The sequence below is a fragment of the Pseudophryne corroboree genome, chromosome 1 (assembly GCF_028390025.1).
Source record: "Pseudophryne corroboree isolate aPseCor3 chromosome 1, aPseCor3.hap2, whole genome shotgun sequence".
Lineage (NCBI taxonomy): Eukaryota > Metazoa > Chordata > Amphibia > Anura > Myobatrachidae > Pseudophryne > Pseudophryne corroboree.
This window is the reverse complement of record NC_086444.1, coordinates 1,024,333,478-1,024,358,959: the sequence shown is the minus strand read 5'-3', so window position 1 is coordinate 1,024,358,959 and position 25,482 is coordinate 1,024,333,478.

Below are 25,482 nucleotides of genomic sequence, written 5' to 3'. Positions count from 1 at the left end.
GCCACTGCTCTACCTACCTCTGTGTCGTCAAGTATACTATCCATCCATACCTGTGGTGCATTTCAGTTTTGCACAGTTTGCTGACCACCAGTATATATAATATATAGCAGTACGGTACAGTAGGCCACTGCGCTACCTACCTCTGTGTCGTCAAGTATACTATCCATCCATACCTGTGGTGCATTTCAGTTTTGCACAGTTTGCTACCACCAGTATATATAATATATAGCAGTACGGTACAGTAGGCCACTGCTCTACCTACCTCTGTGTCGTCAAGTATACTATCCATCCATACCTGTGGTGCATTTCAGTTTTGCACAGTTTGCTGACCACCAGTAAATATAATATATAGCAGTATGGTACTGTAGGCCACTGCTCTACCTACCTCTGTGTCGTCATGTATACTATCCATCCATACCTGTGGTGCATTTCAGTTTTGCACAGTTTGCTGACCACCAGTATATATAATATATAGCAGTACGGTACAGTAGGCCACTGCTCTACCTACCTCTGTGTCGTCAAGTATACTATCCATCCATACCTGTGGTGCATTTCAGTTTTGCACAGTTTGCTGAGCACCAGTATATATAATATATAGCAGTACGGTACAGTAGGCCACTGCTCTACCTACCTCTGTGTCGTCAAGTATACTATCCATCTATACCTGTGGTGCATTTCAGTTTTGCACAGTTTGCTGACCACCAGTATATATAATATATAGCAGTACGGTACAGTAGGCCACTGCTCTACCTACCTCTGTGTCGTCAAGTATACTATCCATCCATACCTGTGGTGCATTTCAGTTTTGCACAGTTTGCTACCACCAGTATATATAATATATAGCAGTACGGTACAGTAGGCCACTGCTCTACCTACCTCTGTGTCGTCAAGTATACTATCCATCCATACCTGTGGTGCATTTCAGTTTTGCACAGTTTGCTGACCACCAATATATGTAATATATAGCAGTATGGTACAGTAGGCCACTGCTCTACCTACCTCTGTGTCGTCAAGTATACTATGCATCCATACCTGTGGTGCATTTCAGTTTTGCACAGTTTGCTGACCATCAGTATATATAATATATAGCAGTACGGTACAGTAGGCCACTGCTCTACCTACCTCTGTGTCTTCAAGTATACTATCCATCCATACCTGTGGTGCATTTCAGTTTTGCACAGTTTGCTGACCACCAGTATATATAATATATAGCAGTACGATACAGTAGGCCACTGCTCTACCTACCTCTGTTTCGTCAAGTATACTATCCATCCATACCTGTGGTGCATTTCAGTGCATTTCAGTTTTGCACAGATTGCTGACCACCAGTATATATAATATATAGCAGTACGGTACAGAAGGCCACTGCTCTACCTACCTCTGTGTCGTCGAGGATACTATCCATCCATACCTGTGGTGCATTTCAGTTTTGCACAGTTTGCTGACCACCAGTATATATAATATATAGCAGTACAGTACAGTAGGCCACTGCTCTACCTACCTCTGTGTCGTCAAGTATACTATCCATCTATACCTGTGGTGCATTTCAGTTTTGCACAGTTTGCTGACCACCAGTATATATAATATATAGCAGTAAGGTACAGTAGGCCACTGCTCTAGCTACCTCTGTGTCGTCAAGTATACTATCCATCCATACCTGTGGTGCATTTCAGTTTTGCACAGTTTGCTGACCATCAGTATATATAATATATAGCAGTACGGTACAGTAGGCCACTGCTCTACTTACCTCTGTGTCGTCAAGTATACTATCCATCCATACCTGTGGTGCATTTCAGTTTTGCACAGTTTGCTGACCACCAGTATATATAATATATAGCAGTATGGTACAGTAGGCCACTGCTCTACCTACCTCTGTGTCGTCAAGTATACTATCCATCCATACCTGTGGTGCATTTCAGTTTTGCACAGTTTGCTGACCACCAGTATATATAATATATAGCAGTACGGTACAGTAGGCCACTGCTCTACCTACCTCTGTGTCGTCAAGTATACTATGCATCCATACCTGTGGTGCATTTCAGTTTTGCACAGTTTGCTGACCATCAGTATATATAATATATAGCAGTACGGTACAGTAGGCCACTGCTCTACCTACCTCTGTGTCGTCAAGTATACTATCCATCCATACCTGTGGTGCATTTCAGATTTGCACAGTTTGCTGACCACCAGTATATATAATATATAGCAGTACGGTACAGTAGGCCACTGCTCTACCTAACTCTGTGTCGTCAAGTATACTATCCATCCATACCTGTGGTGCATTTCAGTTTTGCACAGTTTGCTGACCACCAGTATATATAATATATAGCAGTATGGTACAGTAGGCCACTGCTCTACCTACCTCTGTGTCGTCAAGTATACTATGCATCCATACCTGTGGTGCATTTCAGTTTTGCACAGTTTGCTACCACCAGTATATATAATATATAGCAGTACGGTACAGTAGGCCACTGCTCTACCTACCTCTGTGTCGTCAAGTATACTATCCATCCATACCTGTGGTGCATTTCAGTTTTGCACAGTTTGCTGACCATCAGTATATATAATATATAGCAGTACGGTACAGTAGGCCACTGCTCTACTTACCTCTGTGTCGTCAAGTATACTGTCCATCCATACCTGTGGTGCATTTCAGTTTTGCACAGTTTGCTGACCACCAGTATATATAATATATAGCAGTACGGTACAGTAGGCCACTGCTCTACCTACCTCTGTGTCGTCAAGTATACTATCCATCCATACCTGTGGTGCATTTCAGTTTTGCACAGTTTGCTACCACCAGTATATATAATATATAGCAGTACGGTACAGTAGGCCACTGCTCTACCTACCTCTGTGTCGTCAAGTATACTATCCATCCATACCTGTGGTGCATTTCAGTTTTGCACAGTTTGCTGACCACCAGTAAATATAATATATAGCAGTATGGTACAGTAGGCCACTGCTCTACCTACCTCTGTGTCGTCAAGTATACTATCCATCCATACCTGTGGTGCATTTCAGTTTTGCACAGTTTGCTAACCACCAGTATATATAATATATAGCAGTACGGTACAGTAGGCCACTGCTCTACCTACCTCTGTGTCGTCAAGTATACTATCCATCTATACCTGTGGTGCATTTCAGTTTTGCACAGTTTGCTGACCACCAGTATATATAATACATAGCAGTAAGGTACAGTAGGCCACTGCTCTAGCTACCTCTGTGTCGTCAAGTATACTATCCATCCATACCTGTGGTGCATTTCAGTTTTGCACAGTTTGCTGACCATCAGTATATATAATATATAGCAGTACGGTACAGTAGGCCACTGCTCTACTTACCTCTGTGTCGTCAAGTATACTATCCATCCATACCTGTGGTGCATTTCAGTTTTGCACAGTTTGCTGACCACCAGTATATATAATATATAGCAGTATGGTACAGTAGGCCACTGCTCTACCTACCTCTGTGTCGTCAAGTATACTATCCATCCATAACTGTGGTGCATTTCAGTTTTGCACAGTTTGCTGACCACCAGTATATATAATATATAGCAGTACGGTACAGTAGGCCACTTCTCTACCTGCCTCTGTGTCGTCAAGTATACTATGCATCCATACCTGTGGTGCATTTCAGTTTTGCACAGTTTTCTGACCATCAGTATATATAATATATAGCAGTACGGTACAGTAGGCCACTGCTCTACCTACCTCTGTGTCGTCAAGTATACTATCCATCCATACCTGTGGTGCATTTCAGATTTGCACAGTTTGCTGACCACCAGTATATATAATATATAGCAGTACGGTACAGTAGGCCACTGCTCTACCTAACTCTGTGTCGTCAAGTATACTATCCATCCATACCTGTGGTGCATTTCAGTTTTGCACAGTTTGCTGACCACCAGTATATATAATATATAGCAGTATGGTACAGTAGGCCACTGCTCTACCTACCTCTGTGTCGTCAAGTATACTATGCATCCATACCTGTGGTGCATTTCAGTTTTGCACAGTTTGCTACCACCAGTATATATAATATATAGCAGTACGGTACAGTAGGCCACTGCTCTACCTACCTCTGTGTCGTCAAGTATACTATCCATCCATACCTGTGGTGCATTTCAGTTTTGCACAGTTTGCTGACCATCAGTATATATAATATATAGCAGCACGGTACAGTAGGCCACTGCTCTACTTACCTCTGTGTCGTCAAGTATACTGTCCATCCATACCTGTGGTGCATTTCAGTTTTGCACAGTTTGCTGACCACCAGTATATATAATATATAGCAGTACGGTACAGTAGGCCACTGCTCTACCTACCTCTGTGTCGTCAAGTATACTATCCATCCATACCTGTGGTGCATTTCAGTTTTGCACAGTTTGCTGACCACCAGTATATATAATATATAGCAGTACGGTACAGTAGGCCACTGCGCTACCTACCTCTGTGTCGTCAAGTATACTATCCATCCATACCTGTGGTGCATTTCAGTTTTGCACAGTTTGCTACCACCAGTACATATAATATATAGCAGTACGGTACAGTAGGCCACTGCTTTACCTACCTCTGTGTCGTCAAGTATACTATCCATCCATACCTGTGGTGCATTTCAGTTTTGCACAGTTTGCTGAACACCAGTAAATATAATATATAGCAGTATGGTACAGTAGGCCACTGCTCTACCTACCTCTGTGTCGTCAAGTATACTATCCATCCATACCTGTGGTGCATTTCAGTTTTGCACAGTTTGCTGACCACCAGTATATATAATATATAGCAGTACGATACAGTAGGCCACTGCTCTACCTACCTCTGTTTCGTCAAGTATACTATCCATCCATACCTGTGGTGCATTTCAGTTGCACCACAGGTATGGATGGATAGTATACTTGACGACACAGAGGTAGGTAGAGCAGTGGCCTACTGTACCGTACTGCTATATATTATATATACTGGTGGTCAGCAAACTGTGCAAAACTGAAATGCACCACAGGTATGGATGGATAGTTTACTTGACGACACAGAGGTAGGTAGAGCAGTGGCCTACTGTACCGTACTGCTATATATTATATATACTGGTGGTCAGCAGACTGTGCAAAACTGAAATGCACCACAGGTATGGATGGATAATATACTTGACGACACAGAGGTAGGTAGAGCAGTGGCCTTCTGTACCGTACTGCTATATATTATATACTGGTGGTCAGCAAACTGTGCAAAACTGAAATGCACCACAGATATGGATGGATAGTATACTTGACGACACAGAGGTAAGTAGAGCAGTGGCCTACTGTACCGTACTGTTATATATTATATATACTGATGGTCAGCAAACTGTGCCAAACTGAAATGCACCACAGGTATGGATGGATAGTATACTTGACGACACAGAGGTAGGTAGAGCAGTGGCCTACTGTACCGTACTGCTATATATTATATATACTGGTGGTCAGCAAACTGTGCAAAACTGAAATGCACCACAGGTATGGATGCATAGTATACTTGACGAAACAGAGGTAGGTAGAGCAGTGGCCTACTGTACCATACTGCTATATATTATATATACTGGTGGTCAGCAAGCTGTGCAAAACTGAAATAAATCCACCCTTACCTGTGGTGCATTTCAGTTTTGCACAGATTGCTGACCACCAGTATATATAATATATAGCCGTACGGTACAGAAGGCCACTGCTCTACCTACCTCTGTGTCGTCGAGGATACTATCCATCCATACCTGTGGTGCATTTCAGTTTTGCACAGTTTGCTGACCACCAGTATATATAATATATAGCAGTACGGTACAGTAGGCCACTGCTCTACCTACCACTGTGTCGTCAAGTATACTATCCATCTATACCTGTGGTGCATTTCAGTTTTGCACAGTTTGCTGACCACCAGTATATATAATATATAGCAGTAAGGTACAGTAGGCCACTGCTCTAGCTACCTCTGTGTCGTCAAGTATACTATCCATCCATACCTGTGGTGCATTTCAGTTTTGCACAGTTTGCTGACCATCAGTATATATAATATATAGCAGTACGGTACAATAGGCCACTGCTCTACTTACCTCTGTGTCGTCAAGTATACTATCCATCTATACCTGTGGTGCATTTCAGTTTTGCACAGTTTGCTGACCATCAGTATATATAATATATAGCAGTACGGTACAATAGGCCACTGCTCTACTTACCTCTGTGTCGTCAAGTATACTATCCATCTATACCTGTGGTGCATTTCAGTTTTGCACAGTTTGCTGACCACCAGTATATATAATATATAGCAGTATGGTACAGTAGGCCACCGCTCTACCTACCTCTGTGTCGTCAAGTATACTATCCATCCATACCTGTGGTGCATTTCAGTTTTGAACAGTTTGCTGACCACCAGTATATATAATATATAGCAGTACGGTACAGTAGGCCACTGCTCTACCTACCTCTGTGTCGTCAAGTATACTATGCATCCATACCTGTGGTGCATTTCAGTTTTGCACAGTTTGCTGACCATCAGTATATATAATATATAGCAGTACGGTACAGTAGGCCACTGCTCTACCTACCTCTGTGTCGTCAAGTATACTATCCATCCATACCTGTGGTGCATTTCAGATTTGCACAGTTTGCTGACCACCAGTATATATAATATGCAGCAGTACGGTACAGTAGGCCACTGCTCTACCTAACTCTGTGTCGTCAAGTATACTATGCATCCATACCTGTGGTGCATTTCAGTTTTGCACAGTTTGCTGACCACCAGTGTATATATAATATATAGCAGTATGGTACAGTAGGCCACTGCTCTACCTACCTCTATGTCGTCAAGTATACTATGCATCCATACCTGTGGTGCATTTCAGTTTTGCACAGTTTGCTGACCACCAGTATATATAATATATAGCAGTACGGTACAGTAGGCCACTGCTCTACCTAACTCTGTGTCGTCAAGTATACTATCCATCCATACCTGTGGTGCATTTCAGTTTTGCACAGTTTGCTGACCACCAGTATATATAATATATAGCAGTATGGTACAGTAGGCCACTGCTCTACCTACCTCTGTGTCGTCAAGTATACTATGCATCCATACCTGTGGTGCATTTCAGTTTTGCACAGTTTGCTACCACCAGTATATATAATATATAGCAGTACGGTACAGTAGGCCACTGCTCTACCTACCTCTGTGTCGTCAAGTATACTATCCATCCATACCTGTGGTGCATTTCAGTTTTGCACAGTTTGCTGACCATCAGTATATATAATATATAGCAGTACGGTACAGTAGGCCACTGCTCTACTTACCTCTGTGTCGTCAAGTATACTGTCCATCCATATCTGTGGTGCATTTCAGTTTTGCACAGTTTGCTGACCACCAGTATATATAATATATAGCAGTATGGTACAGTAGGCCACTGCTCTACCTACCTCTGTGTCGTCAAGTATACTATCCATCCATACCTGTGGTGCATTTCAGTTTTGCACAGTTTGCTGACCACCAATATATATAATATATAGCAGTACGGTACAGTAGGCCACTGCGCTACCTACCTCTGTGTCGTCAAGTATACTATCCATCCATACCTGTGGTGCATTTCAGTTTTGCACAGTTTGCTACCACCAGTATATATAATATATAGCAGTACGGTACAGTAGGCCACTGCTCTACCTACCTCTGTGTCGTCAAGTATACTATCCATCCATACCTGTGGTGCATTTCAGTTTTGCACAGTTTGCTGACCACCAGTAAATATAATATATAGCAGTATGGTACAGTAGGCCACTGCTCTACCTACCTCTGTGTCGTCAAGTATACTATCCATCCATACCTGTGGTGCATTTCAGTTTTGCACAGTTTGCTGACCACCAGTATATATAATATATAGCAGTACGGTACAGTAGGCCACTGCTCTACCTACCTCTGTGTCGTCAAGTATACTATCCATCCATACCTGTGGTGCATTTCAGTTTTGCACAGTTTGCTGACCACCAGTATATATAATATATAGCAGTACGGTACAGTAGGCCACTGCTCTACCTACCTCTGTGTCGTCAAGTATACTATCCATCCATACCTGTGGTGCATTTCAGTTTTGCACAGTTTGCTGACCACCAGTATATATAATATATAGCAGTACGGTACAGTAGGCCACTGCTCTACCTACCTCTGCGTCGTCAAGTATACTATCCATCCATACCTGTGGTGCATTTCAGTTTTGCACAGTTTGCTACCACCAGTATATATAATATATAGCAGTACGGTACAGTAGGCCACTGCTCTACCTACCTCTGTGTCGTCAAGTATACTATCCATCCATACCTGTGGTGCATTTCAGTTTTGCACAGTTTGCTGACCACCAGTATATGTAATATATAGCAGTATGGTACAGTAGGCCACTGCTCTACCTACCTCTGTGTCGTCAAGTATACTATGCATCCATACCTGTGGTGCATTTCAGTTTTGCACAGTTTGCTGACCATCAGTATATATAATATATAGCAGTACGGTACAGTAGGCCACTGCTCTACCTACCTCTGTGTCTTCAAGTATACTATCCATCCATACCTGTGGTGCATTTCAGTTTTGCACAGTTTGCTGACCACCAGTATATATAATATATAGCAGTACGATACAGTAGGCCACTGCTCTACCTACCTCTGTTTCGTCAAGTATACTATCTATCCATACCTGTGGTGCATTTCAGTTGCACCACAGGTATGGATGGATAGTATACTTGACGACACAGAGGTAGGTAGAGCAGTGGCCTACTGTACAGTACTGCTATATATTACATATACTGGTGGTCAGCAAACTGTGCAAAACTGAAATGCACCACAGGTATGGAAGGATAGTATACTTGACGACACAGAGGTAGGTAGAGCAGTGGCCTACTGTACCGTACTGCTATATATTATATATACTGGTGGTCAGCAGACTGTGCAAAACTGAAATGCACCACAGGTATGGATGGATAGTATACTTGACGACACAGAGGTAGGTAGAGCAGTGGCCTTCTGTACCGTACTGCTATATATTATATACTGGTGGTCAGCAAACTGTGCAAAACTGAAATGCACCACAGATATGGATGGATAGTATACTTGACGACACAGAGGTAAGTAGAGCAGTGGCCTACTGTACCGTACTGTTATCTATTATATATACTGATGGTCAGCAAACTGTGCCAAACTGAAATGCACCACAGGTATGGATGGATAGTATACTTGACGACACAGAGGTAGGTAGAGCAGTGGCCTACTGTACCGTACTACTATATATTATATATACTGGTGGTCAGCAAACTGTGCAAAACTGAAATGCACCACAGGTATGGATGCATAGTATACTTGACGAAACAGAGGTAGGTAGAGCAGTGGCCTACTGTACCATACTGCTATATATTATATATACTGGTGGTCAGCAAGCTGTGCAAAACTGAAATAAATCCAGCCTTACCTGTGGTGCATTTCAGTTTTGCACAGATTGCTGACCACCAGTATATATAATATATAGCAGTACGGTACAGAAGGCCACTGCTCTAGCTACCTCTGTGTCGTCAAGTATACTATCCATCCATACCTGTGGTGCATTTCAGTTTTGCACAGTTTGCTGATCATCAGTATATATAATATATAGCAGTACGGTACAGTAGGCCACTGCTCTACTTAACTCTGTGTCGTCAAGTATACTATCCATCCATACCTGTGGTGCATTTCAGTTTTGCACAGTTTGCTGACCACCAGTATATATAATATATAGCAGTACGGTACAGTAGGCCACTGCTCTACCTAACTCTGTGTCGTCAAGTATACTATCCATCCATACCTGTGGTGCATTTCAGTTTTGCACAGTTTGCTGACCACCAGTATATATAATATATAGCAGTATGGTACAGTAGGCCACTGCTCTATCTACCTCTGTGTCGTCAAGTATACTATGCATCCATACCTGTGGTGCATTTCAGTTTTGCACAGTTTGCTACCACCAGTATATATAATATATAGCAGTACGGTACAGTAGGCCACTGCTCTACCTACCTCTGTGTCGTCAAGTATACTATCCATCCATACCTGTGGTGCATTTCAGTTTTGCACAGTTTGCTGACCATCAGTATATATAATATATAGCAGTACGGTACTGTAGGCCACTGCTCTACTTACCTCTGTGTCGTCAAGTATACTGTCCATCCATATCTGTGGTGCATTTCAGTTTTGCACAGTTTGCTGACCACCAGTATATATAATATATAGCAGTATGGTACAGTAGGCCACTGCTCTACCTACCTCTGTGTCGTCAAGTATACTATCCATCCATACCTGTGGTGCATTTCAGTTTTGCACAGTTTGCTGACCACCAATATATATAATATATAGCAGTACGGTACAGTAGGCCACTGCGCTACCTACCTCTGTGTCGTCAAGTATACTATCCATCCATACCTGTGGTGCATTTCAGTTTTGCACAGTTTGCTACCACCAGTATATATAATATATAGCAGTACGGTACAGTAGGCCACTGCTCTACCTACCTCTGTGTCGTCAAGTATACTATCCATCCATACCTGTGGTGCATTTCAGTTTTGCACAGTTTGCTGACCACCAGTAAATATAATATATAGCAGTATAGTACAGTAGGCCACTGCTCTACCTACCTCTGTGTCGTCAAGTATACTATCCATCCATACCTGTGGTGCATTTCAGTTTTGCACAGTTTGCTGACCACCAGTATATATAATATATAGCAGTACGGTACAGTAGGCCACTGCTCTACCTACCTCTGTGTCGTCAAGTATACTATCCATCCATACCTGTGGTGCATTTCAGTTTTGCACAGTTTGCTGACCACCAGTATATATAATATATAGCAGTACGGTACAGTAGGCCACTGCTCTACCTACCTCTGTGTCGTCAAGTATACTATCCATCCATACCTGTGGTGCATTTCAGTTTTGCACAGTTTGCTGACCACCAGTATATATAATATATAGCAGTACGGTACAGTAGGCCACTGCTCTACCTACCTCTGCGTCGTCAAGTATACTATCCATCCATACCTGTGGTGCATTTCAGTTTTGCACAGTTTGCTGACCACCAGTATATATAATATATAGCAGTACGGTACAGTAGGCCACTGCTCTACCTACCTCTGTGTCGTCAAGTATACTATCCATCCATACCTGTGGTGCATTTCAGTTTTGCACAGTTTGCTGACCACCAGTATATGTAATATATAGCAGTATGGTACAGTAGGCCACTGCTCTACCTACCTCTGTGTCGTCAAGTATACTATGCATCCATACCTGTGGTGCATTTCAGTTTTGCACAGTTTGCTGACCATCAGTATATATAATATATAGCAGTACGGTACAGTAGGCCACTGCTCTACCTACCTCTGTGTCTTCAAGTATACTATCCATCCATACCTGTGGTGCATTTCAGTTTTGCACAGTTTGCTGACCACCAGTATATATAATATATAGCAGTACGATACAGTAGGCCACTGCTCTACCTACCTCTGTTTCGTCAAGTATACTATCTATCCATACCTGTGGTGCATTTCAGTTGCACCACAGGTATGGATGGATAGTATACTTGACGACACAGAGGTAGGTAGAGCAGTGGCCTACTGTACAGTACTGCTATATATTACATATACTGGTGGTCAGCAAACTGTGCAAAACTGAAATGCACCACAGGTATGGATGGATAGTATACTTGACGACACAGAGGTAGGTAGAGCAGTGGCCTACTGTACCGTACTGCTATATATTATATATACTGGTGGTCAGCAGACTGTGCAAAACTGAAATGCACCACAGGTATGGATGGATAGTATACTTGACGACACAGAGGTAGGTAGAGTAGTGGCCTTCTGTACCGTACTGCTATATATTATATACTGGTGGTCAGCAAACTGTGCAAAACTGAAATGCACCACAGATATGGATGGATAGTATACTTGACGACACAGAGGTAAGTAGAGCAGTGGCCTACTGTACCGTACTGTTATCTATTATATATACTGATGGTCAGCAAACTGTGCCAAACTGAAATGCACCACAGGTATGGATGGATAGTATACTTGACGACACAGAGGTAGGTAGAGCAGTGGCCTACTGTACCGTACTACTATATATTATATATACTGGTGGTCAGCAAACTGTGCAAAACTGGAAATGCACCACAGGTATGGATGCATAGTATACTTGACGAAACAGAGGTAGGTAGAGCAGTGGCCTACTGTACCATACTGCTATATATTATATATACTGGTGGTCAGCAAGCTGTGCAAAACTGAAATAAATCCAGCCTTACCTGTGGTGCATTTCAGTTTTGCACAGATTGCTGACCACCAGTATATATAATATATAGCAGTACGGTACAGAAGGCCACTGCTCTAGCTACCTCTGTGTCGTCAAGTATACTATCCATCCATACCTGTGGTGCATTTCAGTTTTGCACAGTTTGCTGATCATCAGTATATATAATATATAGCAGTACGGTACAGTAGGCCACTGCTCTACTTAACTCTGTGTCGTCAAGTATACTATCCATCCATACCTGTGGTGCATTTCAGTTTTGCACAGTTTGCTGACCACCAGTATATATAATATATAGCAGTATGGTACAGTAGGCCACTGCTCTAACCTACCTCTGTGTCGTCAAGTATACTATCCATCCATACCTGTGGTGCATTTCAGTTTTGCTCAGTTTGCTGACCACCAGTATATATAATATATAGCAGTACGGTACAGTAGGCCACTGCTCTACCTACCTCTGTGTCGTCAAGTATACTATGCATCCATACCTGTGGTGCATTTCAGTTTTGCACAGTTTGCTGACCATCAGTATATATAATATATAGCAGTACGGTACAGTAAGCCACTGCTCTACCTACCTCTGTGTCGTCAAGTATACTATCCATCCATACCTGTGGTGCATTTCAGATTTGCACAGTTTGCTGACCACCAGTATATATAATATATAGCAGTACGGTACAGTAGGCCACTGCTCTACCTAACTCTGTGTCGTCAAGTATACTATCCATCCATACCTGTGGTGCATTTCAGTTTTGCACAGTTTGCTGACCACCAGTGTATATATAATATATAGCAGTATGGTACAGTAGGCCACTGCTCTACCTACCTCTGTGTCGTCAAGTATACTATGCATCCATACCTGTGGTGCATTTCAGTTTTGCACAGTTTGCTGACCACCAGTATATATAATATATAGCAGTACGGTACAGTAGGCCACTGCTCTACCTACCTCTGTGTCGTCAAGTATACTATCCATCCATACCTGTGGTGCATTTCAGTTTTGCACAGTTTGCTGACCATCAGTATATATAATATATAGCAGTACGGTACAGTAGGCCACTGCTCTACTTACCTCTGTGTCGTCAAGTATACTGTCCATCCATACCTGTGGTGCATTTCAGTTTTGCACAGTTTGCTGACCACCAGTATATATAATATATAGCAGTACGGTACAGTAGGCCACTGCTCTACCTACCTCTGTGTCGTCAAGTATACTATCCATCCATACCTGTGGTGCATTTCAGTTTTGCACAGTTTGCTGACCACCAGTATATATAATATATAGCAGTACGGTACAGTAGGCCACTGCGCTACCTACCTCTGTGTCGTCAAGTATACTATCCATCCATACCTGTGGTGCATTTCAGTTTTGCACAGTTTGCTACCACCAGTATATATAATATATAGCAGTACGGTACAGTAGGCCACTGCTCTACCTACCTCTGTGTCGTCAAGTATACTATCCATCCATACCTGTGGTGCATTTCAGTTTTGCACAGTTTGCTGACCACCAGTAAATATAATATATAGCAGTATGGTACAGTAGGCCACTGCTCTACCTACCTCTGTGTCGTCAAGTATACTATCCATCCATACCTGTGGTGCATTTCAGTTTTGCACAGTTTGCTGACCACCAGTATATATAATATATAGCAGTACGGTACAGTAGGCCACTGCTCTACCTACCTCGGTGTCGTCAAGTATACTATCCATCCATACCTGTGGTGCATTTCAGTTTTGCACAGTTTGCTGACCACCAGTATATATAATATATAGCAGTACGGTACAGTAGGCCACTGCTCTACCTACCTCTGTGTCGTCAAGTATACTATCCATCCATACCTGTGGTGCATTTCAGTTTTGCACAGTTTGCTGACCACCAGTATATATAATATATAGCAGTACGGTACAGTAGGCCACTGCTCTACCTACCTCTGTGTCGTCAAGTATACTATCCATCCATACCTGTGGTGCATTTCAGTTTTGCACAGTTTGCTACCACCAGTATATATAATATATAGCAGTACGGTACAGTAGGCCACTGCTCTACCTACCTCTGTGTCGTCAAGTATACTATCCATCCATACCTGTGGTGCATTTCAGTTTTGCACAGTTTGCTGACCACCAGTATATGTAATATATAGCAGTATGGTACAGTAGGCCACTGCTCTACCTACCTCTGTGTCGTCAAGTATACTATCCATCCATACCTGTGGTGCATTTCAGTTTTGCACAGTTTGCTGACCACCAGTATATATAATATATAGCAGTACGGTACAGTAGGCCACTGCTCTACCTACCTCTGTGTCGTCAAGTATACTATCCATCCATACCTGTGGTGCATTTCAGTTTTGCACAGTTTGCTGACCACCAGTATATATAATATATAGCAGTACGGTACAGTAGGCCACTGCTCTACCTACCTCTGTGTCGTCTAGTATACTATCCATCCATACCTGTGGTGCATTTCAGTTTTTGCACAGTTTGCTGACCACCAGTATATATAATATATAGCAGTACGGTACAGTAGGCCACTGCTCTACCTACCTCTGTGTCGTCAAGTATACTATCCATCCATACCTGTGGTGCATTTCAGTTTTGCACAGTTTGCTACCACCAGTATATATAATATATAGCAGTACGGTACAGTAGGCCACTGCTCTACCTACCTCTGTGTCATCAAGTATACTATGCATCCATACCTGTGGTGCATTTCAGTTTTGCACAGTTTGCTGACCACCAGTATATGTAATATATAGCAGTATTGTACAGTAGGCCACTGCTCTACCTACCTCTGTGTCGTCAAGTATACTATGCATCCATACCTGTGGTGCATTTCAGTTTTGCACAGTTTGCTGACCATCAGTATATATAATATATAGCAGTACGGTACAGTAGGCCACTGCTCTACCTACCTCTGTGTCTTCAAGTATACTATCCATCCATACCTGTGGTGCATTTCAGTTTTGCACAGTTTGCTGACCACCAGTATATATAATATATAGCAGTACGATACAGTAGGCCACTGCTCTACCTACCACTGTTTCGTCAAGTATACTATCCATCCATACCTGTGGTGCATTTCAGTTGCACCACAGGTATGGATGGATAGTATACTTGACGACACAGAGGTAGGTAGAGCAGTGGCCTACTGTACCGTACTGCTATATATTATATATACTGGTGGTCAGCAGACTGTGCAAAACTGAAATGCACCACAGGTATGGATGGATAGTATACTTGACGACACAGAGGTAGGTAGAGCAGTGGCCTTCTGTACCGTACTGCAATATATTATATACTGGTGGTCAGCAAACTGTGCAAAACTGAAATGCATCACAGGTATGGATGGATAGTATACTTGACGACACAGAGGTAGGTAGAGCAGTGGCCTTCTGTACCGTACTGCTATATATTATATATACTGGTGGTCAGCAAACTGTGCAAAACTGAAATGCACCACAGGTATGGATGGATAGTATACTTGACGACACAGAGGTAAGTAGAGCAGTGGCCTACTGTACCGTACTGTTATATATTATATATACTGATGGTCAGCAAACTGTGCCAAACTGAAATGCACCACAGGTATGGATGGATAGTATACTTGACGACACAGAGGTAGGTAGAGCAGTGGCCTACTGTACCGTACTGCTATATATTATATATACTGGTGGTCAGCAAACTGTGCAAAACTGAAATGCACCACAGGTATGGATGCATAGTATACTTGACGAAACAGAGGTAGGTAGAGCAGTGGCCTACTGTACCATACTGCTATATATTATATATACTGGTGGTCAGCAAGCTGTGCAAAACTGAAATAAATCCACCCATACCTGTGGTGCATTTCAGTTTTGCACAGTTTGCTGACCATCAGTATATATAATATATAGCAGTACGGTACAGTAGGCCACTGCTCTACTTACCTCTGTGTCGTCAAGTATACTATCCATCCATACCTGTGGTGCATTTCAGTTTTGCACAGTTTGCTGACCACCAGTATATATAATATATAGCAGTCCGGTACAGTAGGCCACTGCTCTACCTACCTCTGTGTCGTCAAGTATACTATCCATCCATACCTGTGGTGCATTTCAGTTTTGCACAGTTTGCTGACCACCAGTATATATAATATATAGCAGTACGGTACAGTAGGCCACTGCTCTACCTACCTCTGTGTCGTCGAGTATACTATCAATCCATACCTGTGGTGCATTTCAGTTTTGCACAGTTTGCTGACCATCAGGATATATATAATATATAGCAGTACGGTACAGTAGGCCACTGCTCTACCTACCTCTGTGACGTCAAGTATACTATCCATCCATACCTGTGGTGCATTTTTAGTTTTGCACAGTTTGCTGACCACCAGTATATATAATATATAGCAGTACGGTACAGTAGACCACTGCTCTACCAACCTCTGTGTCGTCAAGTATACTATCCATCCATACCTGTGGTGCATTTCAGTTTTGCACAGTTTGCTGACCACCAGTATATATAATATATAGCAGTACGGTACAGTAGGCCACTGCTCTACCTACCTCTGTGTCGTCAAGTATACTATCCATCCATACCTGTGGTGCATTTCAGTTTTGCACAGTTTGCTGACCACCAGTATATATAATATATAGCAGTACGGTACAGTAGGCCACTGCTCTACCTACCTCTGTGTCGTCAAGTATACTATCCATCCATACCTGTGGTGCATTTCAGTTTTTTACAGTTTGCTGACCACCAGTATATATAATATATAGAAGTACGGTACAGTAGGCCACTGCTGTACCTACCTCTGTGTCGTCAAGTTTACTATCCATCCACACCTGTGATGCATTTCAGTTTTGCACAGTTTGCTGACCACCAGTATATATAATATATAGCAGTATGGTACAGTAGGCCACTGCTCTACCTACCTCTGTGTCGTCAAGTATACAATCCATCCATACCTGTGGTGCATTTCAGTTTTGCACAGTTTGCTGACCACCAGTATATATAATATATAGCAGTACGGTACAGTAGGCCACTGCTCTACCTACCTCTGTGTCGTCAAGTATACTATGCATCCATACCTGTGGTGCATTTCAGTTTTGAACAGTTTGATGACCATCAGTATATATAATATATAGCAGAACGGTACAGTAGGCCACTGCTCTACCTACCTCTGTGTCGTCAAGTATACTATCCATTTATACCTGTGGTGCATTTCAGTTTTGCACAGTTTGCTGACTACCAGTATATAATATATAGCAGTACGGTACAGAAGGCCACTGCTCTACCTACCTCTGTGTCGTCTAGTATACTATACATCCATACCTGTGGTACATTTCAGTTTTGCACAGTTTGCTGACCACCAGTATATATAATATATAGCAGTACGGTACAGTAGATCACTGCTCTACCTACCTCTGTGTCGTCAAGTATACTATCCATCCATATCTGTGGTGCATTTCAGTTTTGCACAGTTTGCTGACCAATATATAGCGTATGGTACAGTAGGCCACTGCTCTACCTACCTCTGTGTCGTCAAGTATACTATCCATCCATACCTGTGGTGCATTTCAGTTTTGCACAGTTTGCTGACCAACAGTATACATAATATATAGCAGTACGGTACAGTAGGCCACTGCTCTAGCTACCTCTGTGTCGTCAAGTATACTATCCATCCATACCTGTGGTGCATTTCAGTTTTTGCACAGTTTGCTGACCATCAGTATATATAATATAAAGCAGTACGGTACAGTAGGCCACTGCTCTACTTACCTCTGTGTCGTCAAGTATACTATCCATCCATACCTGTGGTGCATTTCAGTTTTGCACAGTTTGCTGACCACCAGTATATATAATATATAGCAGTACGGTACAGTAGGGCCACTGCTCTACCTACCTCTGTGTCGTCAAGTATACTATCCATCCATACCTGTGGTGCATTTCAGTTTTGCACAGTTTGCTGACCACCAGTATATATAATATATAGCAGTACGGTACAGTAGGCCACTGCTCTACCTACCTCTGTGTCGTCGAGTATACTATCCATCCATACCTGTGGTGCATTTCAGTTTTGCACAGTTTGCTGACCACCAGTATATATAATATATAGCAGTACGGTACAGTAGGCCACTGCTCTACCTACCTCTGTGTCGTCAAGTATACTATCCATCCATACCTGTGGTGCATTTCAGTTTTGCACAGTTTGCTACCACCAGTATATATAATATATAGCAGTACGGTACAGTAGGCCACTGCTCTACCTACCTCTGTGTCGTCAAGTATACTATCCATCCATACCTGTGGTGCATTTCAGTTTTGCACAGTTTGCTGACCACCAGTATATATAATATATAGCAGTATGGTACAGTAGGCCACTGCTCTACCTACCTCTGTGTCGTCAAGTATACTATGCATCCATACCTGTGGTGCATTTCAGTTTTGCACAGTTTGCTGACCATCAGTATATATAATATATAGGAGTACGGTACAGTAGGCCACTGCTCTACCTACCTCTGTGTCCTCAAGTATACTATCCATATACCTGTGGTGCATTTCAGTTTTGCACAGTTTGCTGACAACCAGTATATATAATATATAGCAGTACGATACAGTAGGCCACTGCTCTACCTACCTCTGTATCGTCAAGTATACTATCCATCCATACCTGTGGTGCATTTCAGTTGCACCACAGGTATGGATGGATAGTATACTTGACGACACAGAGGTAGGTAGAGCAGTGGCCTACTGTACCGTACTTCTATATATTATATATACTGGTGGTCAGCAAACTGTGCAAAACTGAAATGTACCACAGGTATGGATGGATAGTATACTTGACGACACAGAGGTAGGTAGAGCAGTGGCCTACTGTACCGTACTGCTATATATTATATATACTGGTGGTCAGCAGACTGTGCAAAACTGAAATGCACCACAGGTATGGATGGATAGTATACTTGACGACACAGAGGTAGGTAGAGCAGTGTCCTTCTGTACCGTACTGCTATATATTATATACTGGTGGTCAGCAAACTGTGCAAAACTGAAATGCATCACAGGTATGGATGGATAGTATACTTGACGACACAGAGGTAGGTAGAGCAGTGGCCTTCTGTACCGTACTGCTATATATTATATATACTGGTGGTCAGCAAACTGTGCAAAACTGAAATGCACCACAGGTATGGATGGATAGTATACTTGACGACACAGAGGTAAGTAGAGCAGTGGCCTACTGTACCGTACTGTTATATATTATATATACTGATGGTCAGCAAGCTGTGCCAAACTGAAATGCACCACAGGTATGGATGGATAGTATACTTGACGACACAGAGGTAGGTAGAGCAGTGGCCTACTGTACCGTACTGCTATATATTATATATACTGGTGGTCAGCAAACTGTGCAAAACTGAAATGCACCACAGGTATGGATGCATAGTATACTTGACGAAACAGAGGTAGGTAGAGCAGTGGCCTACTGTACCATACTGCTATATATTATATATACTGGTGGTCAGCAAACTGTGCAAAACTGAAATAAATCCATCCATACCTGTGGTGCATTTCAGTTTTGCACAGTTTGCTGACCACCAGTATATATAATATATAGCAGTACGGTACAGAAGGCCACTGCTCTACCTACCTCTGTGTCATCGAGGATACTATCCATCCATACCTGTGGTGCATTTCAGTTTTGCACAGTTTGCTGACCACCAGTATATATAATATATAGCAGTACGGTACAGTAGGCCACTGCTCTACCTACCTCTGTGTCGTCAAGTATACTATCCATCCATACCTGTGGTGCATTTCAGTTTTGCACAGTTTGCTGACCACCAGTATATATAATATATAGCAGTAAGGTACAGTAGGCCACTGCTCTAGCTACCTCTGTGTCGTCAAGTATACTATCCATCCATACCTGTGGTGCATTTCAGTTTTGCACAGTTTGCTGACCATCAGTATATATAATATATAGCAGTACGGTACAGCAGGCCACTGCTCTACTTACCCCTGTGTCGTCAAGTATACTATCCATCCATACCTGTGGTGCATTTCAGTTTTGCACAGTTTGCTGACCACCAGTATATATAATATATAGCAGTATGGTACAGTAGGCCACTGCTCTACCTACCTCTGTGTCGTCAAGTATACTATCCATCTATACCTGTGGTGCATTTCAGTTTTGCACAGTTTGCTGACCACCAGTATATATAATATATAGCAGTAAGGTACAGTATGCCACTGCTCTAGCTACCTCTGTGTCGTCAAGTATACTATCCATCCATACCTGTGGTGCATTTCAGTTTTGCACAGTTTGCTGACCATCAGTATATATAATATATAGCAGTACGGTACAGTAGGCCACTGCTCTACCTACCTCTGTGTCCTCAAGTATACTATCCATCCATACCTGTGGTGCATTTCAGTTTTGCACAGTTTGCTGACCACCAGTATATATAATATATAGCAGTACGGTAAAGTAGGCCACTGCTCTACCTACCTCTGTGTCGTCGAGTATACTATCCATCCATACCTGTGGTGCATTTCAGTTGCACCACAGGTATGGATGGATAGTATACTTGACGACACAGAGGTAGGTAGAGCAGTGGCCTACTGTACCGTACTTCTATATATTATATATACTGGTGGTCAGCAAACTGTGCAAAACTGAAATGTACCACAGGTATGGATGGATAGTATACTTGACGACACAGAGGTAGGTAGAGCAGTGGCCTACTGTACCGTACTGCTATATATTATATATACTGGTGGTCAGCAGACTGTGCAAAACTGAAATGCACAACAGGTATGGATGGATAGTATACTTGACGACACAGAGGTAGGTAGAGCAGTGGCCTTCTGTACCGTACTGCTATATATTATATACTGGTGGTCAGCAAACTGTGCAAAACTGAAATGCATCACAGGTATGGATGGATAGTATACTTGACGACACAGAGGTAGGTAGAGCAGTGGCCTTCTGTACCATACTGCTATATATTATATATACTGGTGGTCAGCAAACTGTGCAAAACTGAAATGCACCACAGGTATGGATGGATAGTATACTTGACGACACAGAGGTAAGTAGAGCAGTGGCCTACTGTACCGTACTGTTATATATTATATATACTGATGGTCAGCAAGCTGTGCCAAACTGAAATGCACCACAGGTATGGATGGATAGTATACTTGACGACACAGAGGTAGGTAGAGCAGTGGCCTACTGTACCGTACTGCTATATATTATATATACTGGTGGTCAGCAAACTGTGCAAAACTGAAATGCACCACAGGTATGGATGCATAGTATACTTGACGAAACAGAGGTAGGTAGAGCAGTGGCCTACTGTACCATACTGCTATATATTATATATACTGGTGGTCAGCAAACTGTGCAAAACTGAAATAAATCCATCCATACCTGTGGTGCATTTCAGTTTTGCACAGTTTGCTGACCACCAGTATATATAATATATAGCAGTACGGTACAGAAGGCCACTGCTCTACCTACCTCTGTGTCATCGAGGATACTATCCATCCATACCTGTGGTGCATTTCAGTTTTGCACAGTTTGCTGACCACCAGTATATATAATATATAGCAGTACGGTACAGTAGGCCACTGCTCTACCTACCTCTGTGTCGTCAAGTATACTATCCATCCATACCTGTGGTGCATTTCAGTTTTGCACAGTTTGCTGACCACCAGTATATATAATATATAGCAGTACGGTACAGTAGGCCACTGCTCTACCTACCTCTGTGTCGTCAAGTATACTATCCATCTATACCTGTGGTGCATTTCAGTTTTGCACAGTTTGCTGACCACCAGTATATATAATATATAGCAGTAAGGTACAGTAGGCCACTGCTCTAGCTACCTCTGTGTCGTCAAGTATACTATCCATCCATACCTGTGGTGCATTTCAGTTTTGCACAGTTTGCTGACCACCAGTATATATAATATATAGCAGTACGGTACAGTAGGCCACTGCTCTACCTACCTCTGTGTCGTCAAGTATACTATCCATCTATACCTGTGGTGCATTTCAGTTTTGCACAGTTTGCTGACCACCAGTATATATAATATATAGCAGTAAGGTACAGTAGGCCACTGCTCTAGCTACCTCTGTGTCGTCAAGTATACTATCCATCCATACCTGTGGTGCATTTCAGTTTTGCACAGTTTGCTGACCATCAGTATATATAATATATAGCAGTACGGTACAGCAGGCCACTGCTCTACTTACCCCTGTGTCGTCAAGTATACTATCCATCCATACCTGTGGTGCATTTCAGTTTTGCACAGTTTGCTGACCACCAGTATATATAATATATAGCAGTACGGTACAGTAGGCCACTGCTCTACCTACCTCTGTGTCGTCAAGTATACTATCCATCTATACCTGTGGTGCATTTCAGTTTTGCACAGTTTGCTGACCACCAGTATATATAATATATAGCAGTAAGGTACAGTATGCCACTGCTCTAGCTACCTCTGTGTCGTCAAGTATACTATCCATCCATACCTGTGGTGCATTTCAGTTTTGCACAGTTTGCTGACCATCAGTATATATAATATATAGCAGTACGGTACAGTAGGCCACTGCTCTACTTACCTCTGTGTCGTCAAGTATACTATCCATCCATACCTGTGGTGCATTTCAGTTTTGCACAGTTTGCTGACCACCAGTATATATAATATATAGCAGTACGGTAAAGTAGGCCACTGCTCTACCTACCTCTGTGTCGTCGAGTATACTATCCATCCATACCTGTGGTGCATTTCAGTTTTGCACAGTTTGCTGACCACCAGTATATATAATATATAGCAGTACGGTACAGTAGGCCACTGCTCTACCTACCTCTGTGTAGTCAACTATACTATCCATCCATACCTGTGGTGCATTTCAGTTTTGCACAGTTAGCTGACCACCAGTATATATAATATATAGCAGTACGGTACAGTAGACCACTGCTCTACCTACCTCTGTGTCGTCAAGTATACTATCCATCCATACCTGTGGTGCATTTCAGTTTTGCACAGTTTGCTGACCACCAGTATATATAATATATAGCAGTACGGTACAGTAGGCCACTGCTCTACCTACCTCTGTGTCGTCAAGTATACTATCCATCCATACCTGTGGTGCATTTCAGTTTTGCACAGTTTGCTGACCACCAGTATATATAATATATAGCAGTACGGTACAGTAGGCCACTGCTCTACCTACCTCTGTGTCGTCAAGTATACTATCCATCCATACCTGTGGTGCATTTCAGTTTTTTACAGTTTGCTGACCACCAGTATATATAATAAATAGAAGTACGGTACAGTAGGCCACTGCTCTACCTACCTCTGTGTCGTCAAGTATACTATCCATCCACACCTGTGGTGCATTTCAGTTTTGCACAGTTTGCTGACCACCAGTATATATAATATATAGCAGTATGGTACAGTAGGCCACTGCTCTACCTACCTCTGTGTCGTCAAGTATACAATCCATCCATACCTGTGGTGCATTTCAGTTTTGCACAGTTTGCTGACCACCAGTATATATAATATATAGCAGTACGGTACAGTAGGCCACTGCTCTACCTATCTCTGTGTCGTCAAGTATACTATCCATCCATACCTGTGGTGCATTTCAGTTTTTTACAGTTTGCTGACCACCAGTATATATAATAAATAGAAGTACGGTACAGTAGGCCACTGCTCTACCTACCTCTGTGTCGTCAAGTATACTATGCATCCATACCTGTGGTGCATTTCAGTTTTGAACAGTTTGCTGACCATCAGTATATATAATATATAGCAGAACGGTACAGTAGGCCACTGCTCTACCTACCTCTGTGTCGTCAAGTATACTATCCATCCATACCTGTGGTGCATTTCAGTTTTGCACAGTTTGCTGACCACCAGTATATAATATATAGCAGTACGGTACAGAAGGCCACTGCTCTACCTACCTCTGTGTCGTCTAGTATACTATACATCCATACCTGTGGTACATTTCAGTTTTGCACAGTTTGCTGACCACCAGTATATATAATATATAGCAGTACGGTACAGTAGATCACTGCTCTACCTACCTCTGTGTCGTCAAGTATACTATCCATCCATTGTGTGGTGCATTTCAGTTTTGCACAGTTTGCTGACCAATATATAGCAGTATGGTACAGTAGGCCACTGCTCTACCTACCTCTGTGTCGTCAAGTATACTATCCATCCATACCTGTGGTGCATTTCAGTTTTGCACAGTTTGCTGACCACCAGTATATATAATATATAGCAGTACGGTACAGTAGGCCACTGCTCTAGCTACCTCTGTGTCATCAAGTATACTATCTATCCATACCTGTGGTGCATTTCAGTTTTGCACAGTTTGCTGACCATCAGTATATATAATATATAGCAGTACGGTACAGTAGGCCACTGCTCTACTTACCTCTGTGTCGACAAGTATACTATCCATCCATACCTGTGGTGCATTTCAGTTTTGCACAGTTTGCTGACCACCAGTATATATAATATATAGCAGTACGGTACAGTAGGCCACTGCTCTACCTACCTCTGTGTCGTCAAGTATACTATCCATCCATACCTGTGGTGCATTTCAGTTTTGCACAGTTTGCTGACAACCAGTATATATAATATATAGCAGTACGGTACAGTAGGCCACTGCTCTACCTACCTCTGTGTCGTCGAGTATACTATCCATCCATACCTGTAGTGCATTTCAGTTTTGCACAGTTTGCTGACCACCAGTATATATAATATATAGCAGTACGGTACAGTAGATCACTGCTCTACCTACCTCTGTGTCGTCAAGTATACTATCCATCCATATCTGTGGTGCATTTCAGTTTTGCACAGTTTGCTGACCAATATATAGCAGTATGGTACAGTAGGCCACTGCTCTACCTACCTCTGTGTCGTCAAGTATACTATCCATCCATACCTGTGGTGCATTTCAGTTTTGCACAGTTTGCTGACCACCAGTATATATAATATATAGCAGTACGGTACAGTAGGCCACTGCTCTAGCTACCTCTGTGTCGTCAAGTATACTATCTATCCATACCTGTGGTGCATTTCAGTTTTGCACAGTTTGCTGACCATCAGTATATATAATATATAGCAGTACGGTACAGTAGG